The sequence below is a fragment of the Mustela lutreola genome, chromosome 2 (genome assembly GCF_030435805.1).
Source record: "Mustela lutreola isolate mMusLut2 chromosome 2, mMusLut2.pri, whole genome shotgun sequence".
NCBI classification, from domain to species: Eukaryota; Metazoa; Chordata; class Mammalia; order Carnivora; family Mustelidae; genus Mustela; species Mustela lutreola.
The window spans coordinates 190,973,174-190,988,031 of NC_081291.1; the positions used below are offsets into that span (position 1 = coordinate 190,973,174).

Sequence of the window (14,858 nt, forward strand, 5' to 3'; positions counted from 1 at the left end):
TAACTATTCATCAGTAAGGTGGAGAGAAAAATTCATACAAATTGATTAGAATATGTGCATCTTTTTTCTCTTGGCACTGTAGGAATATGGGAGCTTGCTTGCTTTAATTTTCTGGTTTGTTTCTCTAGTAAGTCAGATTTTCCTACAACAGCTAATCTTTTTTTGTTTAAAAAGAAAAATAAAACTGCATGATGTATCTGCAAGTTGTAAGCTTCAAATCTGGGTCACATGTATTTTCTGTTAGGAAAGCATAGGGTTCAGAATTTGGAGAGTCAAATACTATTAAAATGTGCTCAATATGAATATAAATTCTTAACCAATAGTTAAGCCTTGGGGTTTAAAATTGTGACTATCAATTAAATGCATGTTTGACGTTGATTAGCCACCTTCTTTTTTCTCTGTGGCAAAGTATTTCAATCACATTTGTTCCTGAGAGTAATTAGATTTTTGAATAATCTACAAATTGCCTTACAGGCTGGTTTTCGAACCCCTAAAATCATGCACATGTCTGTACATGATTTTGCAGTATTAGGATTTGTCCTTACCTCCTGATTTCTTAGGGAAATAATAACTCTTGTGGAAAGTAAAAAAATGATATTCTTGTTAATGTTTCACATATTCAAAATAAATGAAGTTAAATTAACTTAAATTACCCTAAAATTTTTAGTTTAGAATAAAGATCTTCTCATTGGGTCAGTTCATATAGAAATAAAATTAGAAGTAGCTTGCATGATATTTTCTATTAGCAAGTGTGTCACATTTCTCTTTGGAAAAGATTTGGATTGGCTTTTATGAAAAACATAAAAACCTGCTTAAGTTTAATACCTGATTCTTACTTTTTCTCTATCTCAATACTGAAGATAAATTTGTGTGTGAATAATGACCTCTTTCTCCAAAGATGAGAAACAACTATATCTACCATCCAGTTGCTTCTACAGACTTTTTAGTCAGGTACTATACACTCAAAAAACAAGATCTGACTTTGCTGCCCCCATTATACAGGGAGTAGTCTTGCCATTTTCCTTTTATCTACTAGGTGACATAATAGATGCAGCTTTTCAATGTCTGTGAAGGTGCAGGTGCCTGTGTAACATGTTTTTCAATGTTTAATCCTCTTAGTTATGTTTGTTAACTGACAGACTAAGTGTAAGTATGCTGATAGAACAGGGTTTGTTCATGACTGCTCACTTAAGTATTTATGCGTTGCATCTTGGAAGTTATATGGAAACCCAATGATTGATCAAGAAAATACTAGTTTTCAGTTTGCTCTACGGTTTAACAGCTAGTCACATGAGAAAAATAAAACCACAACTGATGTGGACTTAAAGTTTTGAGCTGAAAACCTGTTTTGCCAAATTTGGGTGGAACGTAAAGGGAAGATAGGTAAAGGCCAGCAAATGTTACCACAGATTCTGTTAGTGTTTCCTTGGAAATGGAAGTAAAAGCACTCTTAATCTCTTGCTACCCCTAAAGCCCATTCTTAAAGATCAATGCAGTGTGATTGTGAAACACTTACTACTTTTTAGTATCACCTCTTATTTTGTTCATAGCACAATACAGTTACGGTTCAAAGCAATCTTAAATCGTTGTGTTTTGAAATAACTGGAAAATGCCTGAGTCTGCCTTATCCCTGCTAATTAAATGGAAGTCCTCATGTGAGAAACAGCAAAGGAAAGGTAAAGGAACACTCCTCCAACACATTTTCTCCATTTTCTGATAGTCTTTATATGAAACTCCCTTTTAGAATATGGTCAGGTCAAAGTTCTCATGTATTTCATAGGCCAGTCAATTTGCTTTTGAGTTTGATTCTGAATGACCACAAAATAGAGCAATATAAACCTCTTTTTTGGAGGGGAGTGTCAGTTTGGCATGCATATCTACTTAATTTTTATGGTTCAGAGCTAAATATCCATGAAACCTCTGTCTATATATAGTGTTTCATCTTCATGCTGTTCAAGGAATGCATTTTTATTTCCACCTGTTTTTGAACCTTGTATAATCTGTGATGTATTACATTAATTACAAGGTGGTAGCACATTTTAATTAGATTTGACACTATGGTTTCTGGTAGTTATTAAATGTTATGATAATTATGGATAAAAAGTTGTTGCACATAAAGCAGAATCCTAAATAATAATAACAGCTAACATATATTAAAGGCTTAACTTGTATTAGGTATAGGACAGATGTCTGAGAATATTCTCTTTAGCCATTCCCTGAGGTGTAATTCAGTGTGACTGTCATACTTTCCTTATTCATTTTCATAATTTTAAATATGATTTCCAGATGTGTGCCTCCAACCTGGAGCTCTCTCCTGAACTCCAAATTTCTGTACTCATCTCCATATTAGATGTCCTAGATGTTTATTTAGCACCTTAAAACTATATACCCATAATAGGGCTCTTCTCTTTTCTCCAAAACCAGTTCTTCCCCTGATTCTCCATCTCCATTATCGGCAACTCCATTCTTTTTGGGGCTCAGGCCAATAATCTCAAGGATACCCTTGATTCTTCTTTTTCTCTCATACCCAAATCCAATAACCAGTAAATCCCACTGACTACTTTCCAAATCCAACAACTCTTTACCATCCTCACTGCTACAGTGGTAGTGGAATGCCAGCAATGTCTCATGCTCATCTCTCATCCAGCTAATTGTGACAGCATCCTAATTTGTCTCTCTTGCCTCTCCTCTATTAAAATGTGTCACATTATGTTAAATCTGTCCATTCAAAATGCTTCATTGGTTTCTCTTCACAGATTAAAAGTCAAAATCCCTTGAACGGTTTACAGCATTCTAAACCACTTAGTTTACGTTCTGCAACCCATGTCTTTATCTCTCTCTCCTCTTTCCCTACTATGATTTTTCTTGATTGCTCTGTCTAGTCAAGCTGGCTTAGCTTGAGAACACCTGCTTTGCAGTAGTTGAATGAATGATCTATTTTATTTTGCCAGTGAAGAGACTTAAAAATTGTATCAACAATTTTCAAATCTTTGAAATGATTTTCTCATAACTATTATCAATTAAGAGAGCCTGTTTATTTGCCTATGATTCAATTAGAGATTGGAGCATGTTGGAGGTGGTATTTAGCCATTCTATTGTGCTCCTTCTATAATGTTGAAAGCCTAAGGCAAGATTTGTAGTTAAAAAGACTTGAACTTTCCTCTGTCTTGGCTGCCTATCACTCTATAAGGAAGAGATACATGCAGAGCAGATAGATACTGATGTGCAAGGGATGTTCTCGTATGGAAAATACATTTTAATCTTTACACTGAATATCGTGGATGATGATGAGAGATGTGAGCACGGGATGGCAGATACAGGAATAGTCAAGTTGATGGAATGGAGAGAAGAGGCCATCTAAGAGAGCAGATGTGGATTACCTAATTCACTTTTCACCTCTTGCTAGAAGTACTATGAAATAAAATTAACTTTCTTCCTTGATGTGAGGGAGATCTTTAGCTAGCAGTCATACAAAGAAGGACATTGGATTGTCATTTGGTTTTGTGCGTGTGTGTACATGTGTATGTGTGCTTAAGAAAACTGATATTTTTGTGTTTATTATATTCTTTACTCATTATAATTAAGTTCCTTATTCTTTTTCTGTATTTCTTTTTTAATGTACACATTTATTTACTTTTCAGTAAGTTTAAATCCTTGATGAGTACAGCATCACATGGATCCTCTGGCCAGTGGTTTTAGCAGGAAAATTGCTTCAGTATTTGGCAAGAACCATGCCACTATTTCCACGAGAGTGAGTTACTGTTCCTCAAAGTACTCTGGTTTTCTTTGGTTTGCCTCCAGGAGTCACTGTGTTGTTCTTTGCTTTGTATACATAAGCATATCTCTTGCCTAGATAGAATTCAGTTTCATCTCAAGCATAAACACCTTCAATTTTAAGAGCTATGTGCTCCCTCTGGTTCCAGAGACCCTACTTGTAGCCAGCATATGTGGCCTTGGACCACAGTCTTCTAGACATATTTGTCTTGTTCCCAGCAGGTCTTGATAGGCTCCAAGATGGAGGAAAGAGAAGCAGTGATTTTCTATATTTCTTTGAAATATATTTATTTAGTGGTGACATATATCTAAGTGGTAAATTAAAAAAACTTAGAATTAATTTTGATTTTCCTATGAAATAAATAAAACTGATATAGCTAAAAAGCTTAAAGGGAAGAAATAAAGCTTTACTCTTTGGGGGGAATTTAAAGTAATTTTATATTTTTAATGTATTTAATACTATAAACTATAAACTATGAAAACATTTATTTAAATTCATGCCTTAATTAACAGAGTATGTTTTCTGAAAATATTCAACTTTTTGTTTTCCCTTCTGATGGCTAGCTTAGTTTTACTATATTCAAAGCCCTCTACCATACCCATATTACAGAGTGGGCAGAAAAAAGGATTTACTTAAACAGTGATGAGGAGATATAAGTTAATAATGAAAGGAGTTATGTCTTATTTCTCATTTCTACAATACTCCACTGAACATTGCTCTAGGGTAGATATGTAGATAGAAGAATATCTGTATTCATTGTGATTATTATAACCACTGTATTTAGTGTATATTTATTTTGGAATCTGCACACACATATATATACACACATATACATATATCTATTTTGTATATAGAATATGTTTTCATGTTTAATCATATTGGTAACAGGTACCTCAAAAGCAAATAGATAAATAACTAACTGATGTATTTTGAGGTCTTACAATTTAATAAAAAACCTGGATATGCAGGAAAAAAATAGTAAATACAGATTTGATAATTAATGCATTTTTTTAAATAATAGAGGAACCAATAATCCAGCTACCTAAATTTCAAAGTTAATTGTTGAAATAAAGTGTTTCAGACATTTAGGTGTACCTCATTCTTCATGGGAGAGAAAAAATTAAATTAAAAAAAATAAAGTTTTAAAAATTCAAGTGAATATTGATATGTGTAAGTAATATCTTTGTATAACCTCACTTTTGATGAAAGTGGACATATTTTTAATGATTTACATTATAATTATTTCAAACATATTTCGATTATACCTTGCTAGTAGCCATTAGGAGTTTTTTTCCTGGTTTCCCTTCAAGTAAAATGTAATTTTTATCAATGCAATAAATCATTTTTAAGGCAATTAATTCTTTTGCATTTTTGTAGCTGCTAGAGAAATCTTATTTGAGCAGAATGTCAGCCAATTCACAACAATATTCATAGTTTTCTTGGGACATGAGTTATAGATATGGGCTTACCTAAAATGAATGTATGGTGTCTCATGATAGCTGGGTAGTATCTCCACTGGAACCTGTGTTTACTAAGTAAGCTGTTATTTGAAATAACATTTCCTCGTTATCTCAGGATAACACTGTAAATTATATGTATTATTCGGAATACTAAACAAATATTTTCAGGAGCTCATCAAGCACCTGACTTGCAGCTCTGAAATGGTCCCAGTGTTACTCGGAGAACAAATCCTATTTGTGTATATATTATGAAATTAGACTATGCCAAGCCCAGAAGGCAGATACAATCATTCTTTGAACTGTACAATAAATCCTGCTGCTCTGGAAAGTTTGAAAGCCTATTTGCATATGGCAGAGGTAATGAAATGCATCCTAATAGACTTAAACATGCAGCTTTAATAAGTATCAACCAAATATAACCATTTCCTAGGTGTGATCAGATAGGCTCCTAACATTCAGTTTTATTTCTTTAGTTCTCTCTTGTTTATTTTTCCTCTTTGTGCAGTAGCAAATATGAAGCATTAGATTTGTCGATGGATTGAGCTTCAAAATTATTATCTTGTGAAAATAAACAAGAGTCGCTTATTTAGTAAGCAAAATACATGCTTAATAAAAGATATATTATGCTAAGCTTTTTAGAAGGTCTGCTGCTGGTCTGATAAGTGAAAATACCCCTTTTCCCAAGTCTCTGTAATCTCAGAAACAAAAAATGAAATGGAATCTGTGTTCCAAGGGGGTTTGCATGATTACCTATAATTACAGAAAGTTCCTCTTGCCTTAACAACTCTATCTATGCATCGACATCTGTGCTTGAAAAGTTTTTCTTTTAACAGAAGTTGACATTGGGAAATATATATTTTCTTCTTTGAGTTTTTTCTGAAGAGATTTAGAACTTCAGATAGAACCACTGAGAAAATACTCTTTCTCCACAGCAGACGAAGGGCAATTTGAAAATTAGTATTCTGGGCTCACTCATCCTATTCCAGTTGGAAACCTTTATCCAAACAGGAAGAAATCCTGCCCCCACTTCAGAAATGGAGCTAGCAGAAGGTTTAACTTAGAAGCTTTGTATGCCTATTTGTTCTAAATATTGCTTAAAAAGCCTAAACACAATGGCATAGATAAAAATAAACATCTTTTATAGTAACAAGAACATCATGTTCATCACACCTGGATTCATTCTCATCACAGCTGATGTCTAGAGGAATGATTAGAAATCATATAGACACTGATGAGGAGTGAGAGGAAGTTATTTAAAATTCTGCTGCACCTTGTGCTCAAAATATCTCCATCGGCATATAGTGACTCTTGTAAACAATTTAGGAAACCATGTTTTCTTTATACTGAAAAAGCTTAATTTTATGAATATTTTAGATACATTTAGCCAGACTGAAATTTTTAAAGAACCGCAAGCATAACATTTCCTTCTCTATTTCCTAACAGGTGTAACAGAAAAACAGTCAATGAAAAACAAAAGATCAAATGTTCCCTAGAAAGTGTAGCTTTTTCTTATGCCAAGACAACAACTTGGTTGATCATCAACAACTTGTTGGTCCATTGTTGTTTTAGAGTGTTGCGGTAATAATTAGGACATTTGTCTGGTTTTTTTTTTTTTTTTTAATGGTATAGCTAGATACTTACCATATCTTATACCTACAAAACCAAAACTCAGTGTGAGGAAACCATCCTGAAAATGCCTTTAAACCTATCTTTTACAGAAGTTGTTTCAACATCACCATGTGTGTATTTGATGGTTAAGTATGAAACAAAATATCTAGCAGGTAGGAAGGTGCATACTGGCAGTTGCCTGGTTAACTCATTTCTTAGACATAGTCAAGGTTTTTTTATCCAAGCACCAAGATCATGATCTGACTTTGCCGAAGTTTAAATATTTCCATGTTAACATCAACCTAAATGTGAATTATATCAGAATTACATATTATTGGTCAATAATAACAAATTATGAATTAATGAGAGAGAGAGTAACTTATGAGTTAATTAGCTAAGCAATATTGATTTTTAAATAATTTATACCTGTAATCAATACTGGTTGGATTCCTTTTGTTAATCACTAATCCTTTCATGATTAATGAATAAACTCTGAGCTATATGTTCTTACAAGGAAATCTTCTCTGTTTTATTCTCTTACTGTTCTTCAGGCTAGCCATCCCATTCTGCTGGTAGAAGTGGCACCTGATGTTTGTAATGTATGCTGTAAAATCTTTTTTGAGTACAACGGTGGATCCTGTCACAATCTTTTTGTATTTTTTTAAGTTTCTATTCTGTTTTCTTCTTAACAAAAAGATCTAACTGGGCTGCTGATGTTGCTACTATACTGATCTTTTTGCCATCCTGTTTCTGACTTTTCCATTAGTACAGATAGACCTTAAGTAATATTGCTGACTAAGGGGCATGCTTCCCTGTCTCAACTGAATACTGTGGTTTGTCTCCTTGTTTGTGACCTTTGGATTTTCAGTACTGGAATAACATGTCCTGACCTCAGTTTCTCCGTTGTATACCAACTTCTAAGTTACTCTATGCCAGTGTGTCCATCTGTCTAAACATAGTTCTCCTGTGTCTCCTCTTGAGATGTATGGTTACAGGTTCAATGGCTTTCTTATTTTTCTAATTTTGAAGACCATTTTATGTATAACTTTCAGTAGCCCCACTGGTCAGTTTGACTCAGGAAAAAGCTGCATCTCTCTATAAAGTCTCTTCGAGCACATCTAAATAACATAACTCAGGATTTCTCCCAAGTATGTTCCAAAGATTACTCATATTATTTTAATGCTATAATAATCATATAACAATATAGAGCAAATTAATTGATATCATTGCATATTTTTTCTGTAGTTACACAATTTTATAAAATGCTACATTAAGACAAGTTAATCAGGATACTTTATCATAGGATTTCTCACTGATTTCAAGAATCTTAAATCCTTTGTGGATATCTAGAAACTTTTCCATGAATAATACCATGCATTTTGTGAAGCAGACTTTGACAAATGCTGATGTAATGTTTTTCCTGCTCTTCCCACTCCTAGGTGTGACACAAAGAGGATTTAAATACAGCCTGTTTTATCCAGCCTGTTCTTCCATCCTTAGATTGAAGAGAATGTTCTAGGAATGAGACATGATGGAAAATTAATCCTATTACGTATAAACATTATCTTCTGTTTTGGAGCTTAATCTTGTGTCTTTATTAGCCACCATGCATTACTTCATATCCTCTCCTCTGTAATCACTTTTTAAATTTGATTGTGTGGATGTGTCCATTCCAAATAGAGCATATGTATATTTTTTTAAATTTTTATTATTTTTTTATTTGGCAGACGGAGATCACAAGCAGACAGAGAGGCAGGCAGAGAGAGAGAGGGAAGCAGGCTCCCAGCTGAGCAGAGAGCCTGATGTGGGGCTCGATCCCAGGACCCTGGAATCATGACCTGAGCCGAAGGCAGAGGCTTTAACCCACTGAGCCACCCAGGCGCCCCTAGAGCATATGTATTTTTGATAACTCCGCACTATACTTCTTTACATTTCCATCCTATAGCATTTCACAAGTACAAAATAAATGTTTAAGTTAAAAAAATCTTAATACTAAGCACTAATATTTTACATAATAATAAATAAAAAAGAAATAATTACTAAGTCAACACTTTTTTGATGTAGAAACCCTTTTTATTTTTCTTGCTTTTTTAAAAAAAGATTTTATTTATTTATTTATTTATTTATCTGACAGACAAAGATCACAAGTAGGCAGAGAAGCAGGCAGAGAGAGAGGAAGGGAAGCAGGGGCCTGATGAGCAGAGAGCCCAATGTGGGGCTCAGTCCCAGTACCCTGGGATCATGCCATGAGCTGAAGGCAGAGGCTTTAACCCACTGAGCCACCCAGGTACCCCTTTTTCTTGCATTTTTTTTTTTTTTAATTTTTTATTTTTTATAAACATATATTTTTTATATACATATATTTTTATCCCCAGGTCTGTGAATCACCAGGTTTACACACTTCACAGCACTCACCAAATCACATACCCTCCCCAATGTCCATAATCCCACCCCCTTCTCCCCAACCCCTTCCCCCCGGCAACCCTCAACCCTCAGTTTTAAAAACTCTGTATCCTTGGATCATCTAAATTCCTGTTGAGCTTTTGCGGAGAGTAATTGGTAGTATCTGTTAAAATTTTTATAATGTGGGATTCTGAAAATAACCAAGTAACAGGTTTACCCTCTGACATTAAGAATTATGAAGCTGGACAAAATAAGGCAGCTATTTTAAATATTAGACAAAATTTTAGAGTGGTATCCTTGAGAGAAAGGGAATTCACTATTCCCTGATAAGACTGGTGGTCCTTAAGAGAAAAGGAATTCAGAAAGTAAGCTCCACATTTGCTCTGCTTTCTGCCTAGAGGTACTTCTCAAACTTTGGTCCACGAATTGGAGCCCAAGTAGAAGTCAGTAGTTTCACTAAATGGAAGAAATTGATCAGTTTGGGCTGTTGAGGCAGCTATAATTGCCAGGCAAGTTATCAGCAAGATATCACAGAGAATTGTCTGGAAAGTAGCATAAGGATGCCTCCAATCTTGGAATGAACTCTAAGCTGTCATGCATATTTCAAGATTATGAGAGGCCAGCAACTAGGAGCTGTGTGCTGAACAAATATTCTATGAGCTGAACAGTGATGGGAGAGACTGAAATGCTGAACATTTAGAGTGAAGAAACCCTGAAGAATACAGCAGCCATTTATTCAAGACTCCAAAGAGACACACTATAGGGTAGTTCTTGTTCATGTTTTTGGCTTACCATTTTAAAGCCCCTAGTTGGGATCACGAAGGAAATATCCAGTCAGTATGTCCAACCACCTCCATGCTCTGAATTCCCAGATCGATTATAGAGGATGACAGAATAACAGCAAGCACGTGCAGGAGCAGTGAGATGTATCAGACTCATGAGCCAAAACTCTGATGTACCATTTTTGTCACAACAAATCTGTACTTTCCTCTGTACTCATTTGCTATGCAATTTGCTCTTCCACTCAGTAACAGAAACAAGATTCTTGTTAATTATATTTGGCTTCTCCTTCTCACCCAAGTCAAATCATTTATCAAGTCCTATTGATTTCATTTCCTTTCATATATTTCAGTTTTGTCACTTTTTCTGCATATCTCCTGAATTAGGAATCATTAATACATGAATTATGGAAAGAACCTCATACCTCTGAACAACCAGTGGATCAAAGACAAAATCAAAGGAGAAATAAAAAATACCTCTACATAAACAAAAATGGAAACAACATGCCAACACTTAAGAGCTGCAACAAAAGCAGTTCTCAGAGAGAAGTTCATAGCAATTAATGCCCACGTTAAGAAAAAAAATCTTAAATTTACAGGAACTACAAAAGGAGGAAGAAACTAAGTCCAAAGTTAGCAGAAGGAAGATAATTACAAAGGTCAGAGCATAAGTAAATGAAATAGAGACCAGAAAAGATCAACGAAACTGAGAACTGGTTTTTTGAAAAGATAAAATCAACAACCTTTAGCTAGACTAAGATAAAAAGAGAAAAGACTCAAAATCAGAAGTAGAAGAGGAAATCCTACAACTCTAACTGTACAAATACAAAAAAAAAATCATAAGAAACTCCTGGAACAGTTATATGCCAACAAATTAGATAACCTAGAAGAAATGCATGCATTCCTAAAAATAGACAACCTACCAAGATTGTATCATTAAGAAGTAGGAAATCTGAGCAGACCAATGAGTAAAGAGATGGAATCACTAATCAAGGTATTTCAATAAAGAAAAGCCCAGGACTAGATGGTTTTGTGAATGAATTCTACCAAGAATCGGCACAAATCATCCTCAAATGCCTCCAAAAAAAAAAAAAAAAAAAAAAAAAATTGGAGAGACACTCCCAAACTCATTTTGTGAGGCCAGTATTACCCTGATATCAAAGCCAGGTAAGGATATTATAAGAAAAATAAAATTATAGGCCAATATCCCTGATACATACAGAGACAAACATTCTCAACAGAATATTAGCAACTCAATTCAGCAACAGATTAAAAGCATCACCCTCCCATGATCAATGTGATTTATCCTTGGGATGTTAGGATTGTCCGATATGTGCAAACCAGTAAACATGATATGGAGTGATGTGAAATGGAGGAATAGGAGACTATACACTGTTCCCCCACAAAGACCCTACATTAGATGACTATCTATAAATAAAAATAGCCCTGGGAGAGCTCCACAGTCCACTTAAGAAACTTGAACAAGAAAACCGGAGAATAACTGCACAAAAAGATGAGAAGGAGCAGTTTTATTTTGCCTGTACCATCCCAACCTTCCCTTTGGCTGGAAAGAGCTTCCCTCTCCTGAAATGGAGAATAAGGAGAGCATCAACTTCCCCAGACTTTTGGGGCAGTGCATGAAGGATCCACTTCAGTTTCATCCCACCTAGAGACCAGAAAGCTGAGATATATAGGGATGGCTTGGAATAAGGAAAAAAGGCAGAGGCTACCAGTGTCAGCCACACTGTGGGAGTGGGCTGCTGTGTGAGTACAGGATACTATGCTAGATTGCTACAGCTGAACCCCGCTGCTATGCATGTGCTCAGGGTTAGCCCCTCCAGCTGTCCATCTGCATTATCAACAACAACCAAAACATGGATACAGACTTAGCGTTTATTAACAGATGAATGGATAAAGAAAATGTGAGATTAGATAGGTAGTTAGGTAGATAGTTATTATTCAGCTATTAAGGAAATAAATCCTGGCATTTTTTAAGAACATGGATAAACCTTGAGGGTATTATGCTAAGTGAAAAAAGTCAGATAGGGAAAGACAAATAATGTAGGATTTCACTTATATGTGGAATCTAAAAGAGCCAAACTCAAATAAACTGAATCAAATCATGGTTGCCAAGGGCTGGGGGGAAATGTGAAGATACTGATCATTGCTTATCAGCTTCCAATTATAAGATGAATAAGTTTTGGGGATCTCCTGTACAGTATGGTGACTATAGTTAACAATAATGTATTCTCAAATATTGCTAAGAGAGTAGATCTTAAATGTTTTCATGTACACGAAATTATGTGAGGTAATGGAGAGCTATTAAATTACATTGTACATCTTAAACTTAAACAATGCTATACGCCAGTTATATCTGAAGGAAGGTGAGAGGATAAAAGAAAAGAACACCATGATGGAATTTCCTAATTTCCAAATTGTTTCCTGTCAACCATTTTCAACATTTTAAGCAGAAAGATTATTTTGCAAATACAAATATTCTTGCTTAAAAACCTATAGTGTTTCCTCAGTGATCCACAATGAAAAGTATACGTTTCCAAGCATGGCCTTTAAGACCCCTCATGACATAGAACCAACCTAACTCTCCTAACTTTTTCTATTGCCACACCTTAATATTTCTTCTCCAACAACATTGAGCCTCTGAAATGTTACTGTTTCTGTCTGTGTCTCTCTGTTCAGAAGCCCAGAAACAACTCCATCTGCCCATAAAGTCTTCCTCATGCCCCGTCCCTTCAGCCAGGCTAGCTTCTCACTGTTTTCTAATATTCAACTCATGTTTTACCTTCTCGAAATGCCTTTCTTTTGACATCTCATATACCATATGCTGTATTAAGCAAGTGAACCGAAACCTTTGTCTCTCAGTTTCTTCACACATAAAATGGAAATGACAGTAATGAGGATAAATTAATGAATTAGTAATTATAAGGCATGTGCCTTGAGTAGGAGATGTACCTATTTTGAATCAGATTTTCACATGCTGAAAATAGTAATAAACTTCCTCTGGGCATTCAATTAAAAAGAAAACTTTGCTAGTTTAATGAGAAGATCGACACCTAGGCAAAGGTTGAAAGTTAGTTCAAATCAGTTTTAGAATATCATAGTATTTACTCCATTTTAGTTTGCCCAGAATCCGGCAGAACCAAGGATATAATTGATGTATTTGTTTGGGGTCAGTTACCTTTTACTAATGAAATTACTGTAAATTTGCATTTTCTCTTCCTTTTCAAATTTCATAAATCTCCCACCACAGTGTAATTTTCTCCAATGATCAGGGTTTATCCTCTTATTGTATTTGCCATCTTGCTATTTTGTATATGACATTTCTTAGGTCTCACATTCCCAGAACAACCTCCTAATTTCTGTTCCTTGTATATAATAATAAAAAAACAGTAGATCTTTTGTGACTAATCACTTTGAGGTCGCCAATAATGCTAAAGATTTTTTTTTACCTTTCCAAAAGGACCTATGTAGTAATTTTTTACTTTTTCTCTAATTATTTGAGAATACTGAACTTTGTAGATATTCTCATCGCTAATATAAACCTTTAACCATAACCATCTAAGTCATTCCACTCATACAGATGAGATACAGGACCCTACTTTCAGGGGAAGGGATTTCACCTGTTTATAAATTCATTGATTCACTCAGGCGATGCAGTATCCTCTCCTCTCTCAAGTGACATTACACAAGGGAGGGTTAGATCCATCTTTGCTTCTCTTAGAAGAGTTGACACTATCTGTAAGTCATTCTTTTCAAGCCTGTTTTGATAGTTGCTCTTAATTATTTTCCTTTCCATAAAAATTGAATCCTGCACTGAATTCACTCACACTCAGAGTTATGGCTCAGTTGGTTTGTTCTACTCATTTTTCTCTTATATATTAATGAAATTTTGTGATTCCACTAATGAACTTTAAAACAGTAGAATTAGATTAAAATGTCTTAAGGAATTCAGTGATTTCATCACACTTTTTTCTCCCCAGAAATTACTATAGAATATATATATCTAGTATAGTTGGGGTAACAAAAGTCAAATTTGAAGAAATAGTTTATTATTAAAAACCTGCTGTCTTATGGTAGTACATTTGTAAATAATACTACCAACTCCAAAAAAAAAAAATAATAATAATACTAACTTCAAATAGCATTTAGCTACCTTAGAATCTCTATCAAGGGGTCTTAGAGACTAACTGTAGAGGAGTACATAGGTGATGTGTCCTTCATTTTTGTTTCCTCTGCTGTAGCAATTCCAATATATTTGTGTATACGTACATGTATGCATATATACATTCATTATTTGCCATGTTTTGTTTCTGGAAAGCTTACATGAGTGCGGTCATTTAATACCACTCATTGGTTCATTTTACCAGTGAAGAAAGCAGTCAGTCTGTGGTAGATTGGAGCATAGGTGTAGGTCTCTGTTATCCTAGTCCAGAGTGTTTTCAGCCACACATGTTTCTGATAGCGTTATCCTTAGCAAGAAGGGCCAACTTATATTTCTGTGATATTACACTTATCCTCAGAGGTTTTCTACAATGGGTAGCCTGGTGCTTTTCCTCTGATGGTATGTTGAGTGATATTTACCAAAACAAAGCTTTATCAAGAACAAGAGGGCAAGGATATGTTGAATCACCAGTTGCCATAATCCATGTTCTTACAGTGTATCCCTAGGACATTGTCCCATACTGTTAATCCAGAAAACTTTAGCACCATACATCAACCCTGGTTAATAAACCTGCTTAGCTGACATCCCTGTACCGCCCTGGATTGCATTAGGGTGTTTATCAATGCGAAGAAGTTCTCATATTCTTAAGATCC

The 14,858-nt window shown here is 34.8% G+C and overlaps 1 pseudogene; it reads right to left on the reverse strand.

Moving 5' to 3' along the window:
- Positions 1–3,646: 3,646 nt before the first annotated feature.
- LOC131825952 (large ribosomal subunit protein eL33-like) lies at positions 3,647–3,976 on the reverse strand (annotated as a pseudogene).
- Between the last annotated feature and the right edge of the window lie 10,882 nt (positions 3,977–14,858).